This window comes from Aedes aegypti, chromosome 3 (assembly GCF_002204515.2).
Source record: "Aedes aegypti strain LVP_AGWG chromosome 3, AaegL5.0 Primary Assembly, whole genome shotgun sequence".
Taxonomy (NCBI): Eukaryota; Metazoa; Arthropoda; class Insecta; order Diptera; family Culicidae; genus Aedes; species Aedes aegypti.
In genome coordinates, this window is record NC_035109.1 from 409,428,835 (window position 1) to 409,434,571 (window position 5,737).

Below are 5,737 nucleotides of genomic sequence, written 5' to 3' on the forward strand. Positions count from 1 at the left end.
ACCGAGAAAAACTTACTTCGAGTCATTCACGCGTTCTCAAGCCATTTTGTGACATACAAACACCACTCCATATTTATTTATATAGATAAATTAATTGCGGGGGTTTTCTTAACCGGATGTAACTTTCATAATCATCGATAGAGTGTCAATATTTCAATTGATATTCGTTGACATACTTTAAATGAAACCACTACTAATAGGAAGGTATAAAAACGTAATGTAAAAAATCAGTGGGAAGTTGTTGACCATATGTGTGTGATCCAACTAATATCCACTGTGACAGTATACATTATGGCAGTTATATTGTGGAAAAAAATCTGCACCGCTTAATTTACCAAATTGCTTTTTCAATCAAAATTGCAGATAGGATTTAGAAGGAGATAGCTCTATAGCAAATCCAGTGACCCATTTCTGATGATTGTTATTCCGCTGTATTAATGAGCAATAGCCTCTCTTTATGCTCATGCTTTTTGCAGTTCCCTTTCTAGGGCGCTGTTTGAACCCATAGTGGTATGGAACTACATGCTCTCATTCCGCTTATGCGAATTTCCAACAAAGGTGGTAAAATGAAAACCGCGCCTCTTACGAAGGAAAAACTAATTTTGTCACGCACAGACGATCTAGAGCAGTGATTCCCAAAGTGGGCGAATTCGACCCCCTGGGAGCGATTTTCAGGTCCAGGGGGGCGAAAATTTGTATAACTGAATTTGGGGGGCGAAACTGCTAGAAAGGGGGCGAAAGTGAAAAACAAAAATAGATTAAAAGTTTGTAAGAGACAATCATATTTTAATGATAGCATATACATCTGAGGAAGAATTTATTTGACCCCTAATTATTTCATTGGTTCATTACCTCTAAACGCGTTAATGGTTTTTGCCAATATATAATATTGAATGCATTTTGAAAGCAGAAAGTATGTGAGAACTTTTGGCGATGTTTGAAATTTATTTCCAAGTCCAAAGTGAAGTTTGTTGGTTTTTTGTTAGGGGATCTTTAGAATAAGGCAGCTTAAATTTCTATTATTTCTCACGCATTTGTTAAACTACTCATTTTGATATTTTGTTGACACGTATACTAATCAGTATTTATAGTACAAATCATAAAAACAATTATATGACTTTGGTGGACAAAAATCGAGTGCCATTGAAAAATTACTGAATGTCATACACGTAAATCACCCTATTAAAAATAGGCCAGAGCGACTTAAAATTTCATGGATCAAAGCTTGAAAAAAACTCTAAATTGAACGTAATATTTCAGTGAAAGAAAAGTTGCAAAAAGTTTGAGTTTACTGATTTTTTATATTTTGTATATAGATTGGACTATTTCCAGAACAGAGAAAATGTATTACCAAAATTCCGTAAATTTGATTTCAACAATTTGAGAAACATTTGAAAAGAAAACAAAAATGCAGAACGTGAGCCGAAACTTTTTCGATGATAGCACATTAGCCAGGATAATAGATTTGTTGATACAAAAACAATAAAATGATAGATATTGCATGACTTTTTTATGGATACACAAGTAAATTAATAGAATAAGTAGAATAAATAAAGAAATAAATAAATAAATAGAATACACTCTTTTTGGGCTAATATTTCTTGTCAATGAAGAAAAATTAGTGATTCTTCATCCTACTGCACAAAAATATGTTACGAAAAGAGGATCAATTTTCTGCAATAACGCAAAGAGAGCAACGATGAAGAGACATCAATGAAAAAAAACAATGCTGAAATACTTAAATTTCATATCAGGGGGGCGATTCAAAAAAATATTGGTCTCAAGGGGGCGAAAGTCAAAAAAGTTGGGGAAACGCTGATCTAGAGCATAAATCGGAGTGTTCGGGTTAATACAGAGGTCAATTGAAGTGGAAATATCAACGAAAATTAAGATTTTAGAAAACCACGTTTGCAAATTAGTACTGACTTAACTTTTAGTTCGGAGGTCTTGAGGTTTTTAGTGACTTGAATATCGTTATGATATGATGTCAAATTTGATACTTTTAAATTTCTTTTTGAATGGATTACAATCCTTTATGGATATAATTTTGGATATGCAATGAAAATTTAAAAAAATATATGTTTTGCTCACGTATTTTGCATGATATGCATTTTATTACAAATAGCTGTTCATTTTACCCACATAGTGCAGGTAAAATGAACATTAGCATCGTTTTTTGCTAGCGATGAAAATACGTGAAAATTTAGCTATTTTAATCTGAATTTGTGTCGCTGCTATAGATAACATCCCTATTTATGATGTTGTGCGATAGAACTGTACAAATTCTTCGTTTATCTATCAGAAACAAGATGATATCCTTAAGGTGTTCGTTTTACCACTCTTCACCACCGATGCACAAGTTTGCGAATTTGACGTTTGACCGGTACTGAATTTACAGGTTTCCATGGTCACATAAATAACACGGCACCGCTTAAACGTCAAATAGTTAACCCGTGTATAGGTCACTAGTGCTGTTACACTGCTCACACTGCCGTGAATCGCAAGTCAGTCCCATCTGTAAAAAGTAAATCGACTTTGAAGTTTACAAACTCGTTTTCTATACGAATGTTAAAAAAATTCCATAAGATTTGAAAATTTTTCAATTTAAATGAAACTTTTACAATTTGCTTCTCATTTCCATATCTTTCTAAGAAAAATATAAAGATGACCTAAACATGATCCATTTTCCCGCATAAACCAGAACCGTACACCCACTATTCACCAAACTATCCACAACCATGAACGACAATATCTAGCCAGTTTCCTATAACATCTAAAATAACAATAAAGCAACACTACCGCAGACTGTTTCGACAGTTCGGTGAATGGTAAATGGACAAATAACAATGTGGGGAATAGGCGGTTAAGTTATGTAACCATTCAAAAACGCTGATTTTTCCGAACAAATTTTTGCGATTACAGTAAACCAAACTGTCGACATACCATCCATTTCGCACTTGATTTACTGTAAGGCAAACATTGTTGAAACAGTTGAACTATAAAGCCAGGACCAAAATAAATAATGTATGCGTAATAATTGTTTTACAGTTAATTATAGTATTCAAATACTACTTACCAAACCGTTATTTTGTTTCTTTTTCAAAATAAATTGTAAAGTGCAATGTTGTTATGTAATATTACTATTCATATTTATTCTTATTTTAATATAGTTTATATATCAATGACACATATTCACATTGGTTTCTTATTTATATCGCGCGTAAGGGGAAAATTTTATAACGTTGAAAGGGGTACGGGGAGTTCTTAAAATGTTTAAGTTCATTTAAGTTTTCAGCATTATGAAATTTGTGAATAACCTTAATGCGTTCAACACTAAACTGAAAAGCGCTCACTAGTCCATCGATGGCGCCGGTTGAGCGACGTTACAGCAATGACTCGGATAGACAATACAACCGAGTCGGAGTCATTCCTTACATTATAATTACTCCTGCATTCAGATCAACACTGGGCGTCGAATCCATGGCAGCCACCTAAATAATGCACTTTTCCTCGGGATCGCGTACGATATGTGATTCAGGTGAAGGATGGTTGGCCGTGATAAATGAAGCGGTCATCCTCCGGGTTTGCGAAAGACCGGAAAGACACTGGTCCGCCAGGAACTGTAAAGTGGAACAATCATTAAATTCAAGTTGATTCAATGGACATTCAAAGCTTACTTGACGATTCCGCAAGGATGATTATTTCCCCGCAGCAGCACTTCTAGAAAGTGCTCGGTTCCCCAATACTTGTGCCTGGTTCTTTTCACTGCCTACCACTCAAATAGAACGTAAAAATTGTTTTTCAAACACCGCCGATCCGACAAATCGATTTTCTATTTTTCTTCTTTCGTGTTTTGACAACATGTTTCAAATCCATGCACGCTAAAAATAATTCTGCAACTTTAACAGTGTGCAAAAATTGTTTGCACATTATTTGCACACAATTCGACCGAGATAGTTATACATGTAAATTTGCTCATACGTGGGAAAATTTGTATGGCTTTGTTCACAAATTTCATAACGCAAAAATTCCATTCTTGACACCCACCCACCCCTGCGTAACGCCTTTTGTAAGAATGTTTTTCAATTTTTTTAAGGACTGTAACGTCATGTGGACACCCACCCACCCCCTTCAGCGTTATGACATTTGTGAATGGGCTCTATGGGCTTATTCACAAATTTCATAACGCTGATGGGGGTGGGTGGGTGTCGTATTGATGTTACGGCTCATACAAAATTTGTAGAATGTTCATACAAAAAACGTTACGAGGGGTGGTTGGGTGTCGAAAATGGCCATTTTCGGCGTTATGAAATATGTGAATGAACCCTGCATTTTTTTGCATGAAACGATAGTTTTTTGTACATTTATTCTGATTGTTTAATGTGAAAGAAAAACAAATTTTATAACAGCTTGAGTGAACCTGGTTCTTAGCGTGGTCAAATTTTTGGTAGCTAACAAATACCAATGCGAGAAACTGTTTGCCAAACTGTGGAAAAAAGGTGATGTACCGTTAAATGTACATGTGTAAGTACATTGCGGAAATGTCCGCCTAAACCTAATTGGCAAAATGTATTTTTACATTGCAACTATTTCTCAAGGGTTGAGATTCCAATACAATCTTACAATTTCTGGGGTATAATCTATATTGTTACTAATTGGAATGGACTTCTAAAACAGTTGCATACAGTTTTAGGCATTTGGTTTTATATTGTTCAACATAAAACTAACCGCTTATGATACATTAACAGTTACAGTTAGAGGAAACATACTGTAAGGAAACTAAGACAAATTGTATTTTTCTATGCGGGTTTCCTACACGGTGCGTAAATCAGTAGTGGGACTGATATGCGGTTACTTTTCATTGTGAAACAATTCGACTTGGTGTAAGTTACTGATTTTTCCTAACAAACCATGTTGTCCCATTAGTGCAGCTGAAAGACCATTGAACACTACACTCAGGCAAATAAACTATCGATAAACATAGGAACCCCTTATGAAAATTCGCCACAAGGAATCGGGTTGAAATTCATAAATTTGCCTTATGAAACCGAAATTGGAAAACAAAAATAGTTTTCGCGGCAACCTGGAATCGAATCAAGGACCTTGCGATCGATAGGCTCGTGCGTACACCCCGCGCCATCGACGCCTTGATATTGAGTGATGCTAAAACGATACATAAAGCGTTCCTATAGCGATAATCGTTCCATCTTTCATAAGGCAAAATGTATGAATTTCGATAGTCCAGTTCGCTGCGTGTATGTAAAAAACTGAACTCAACTCAATTTTAAAAATGAAACTTGATGTAATATTTTGGATTAAGTTATGTGAAAGGGACGAAATTTAAACACGTGGTGTTCAACATGTTTTTGCTGATACTGTATTCCAAATTCCAAATTTTAAATTCCAAGTTTCTCCATGAATAGATGTTCCATGACTCTTTAAACCTAAACATCTTCTATTTAATATTTAATACGTAACGCTAAAAATTAAAATTTTAAAAACCGCCCCCCCCCCTCCGTTACTTTTTTGTATGAAACAAATCTATGTATGAGCCGAACGCTTAAGCCTACTCCTCTAGAGCGTTACGTAATTTGTGGACGGTGCCCTAAAAATAAAATTTCATGATTACTATGATGTTTCCTGTTCTATGGTCTCTTCTGACTCATGGAGGTTTCACTCTAGCTATACACTAGCCGTTACGCTATGGACACAGACAAACGATTCCTTTTAACATGCG

At 35.2% G+C, this 5,737-nt stretch overlaps 1 long non-coding RNA gene across 1 annotated transcript; it reads right to left on the reverse strand.

Moving 5' to 3' along the window:
* Positions 1–3,169: 3,169 nt before the first annotated feature.
* Positions 3,170–3,896, reverse strand: LOC110677670. The gene is made up of 2 exons (XR_002501115.1): positions 3,678–3,896; positions 3,170–3,620 (listed from the first exon to the last, which is right to left on the reverse strand). It is a non-coding gene; the product is annotated as an uncharacterized LOC110677670 (long non-coding RNA).
* Between the last annotated feature and the right edge of the window lie 1,841 nt (positions 3,897–5,737).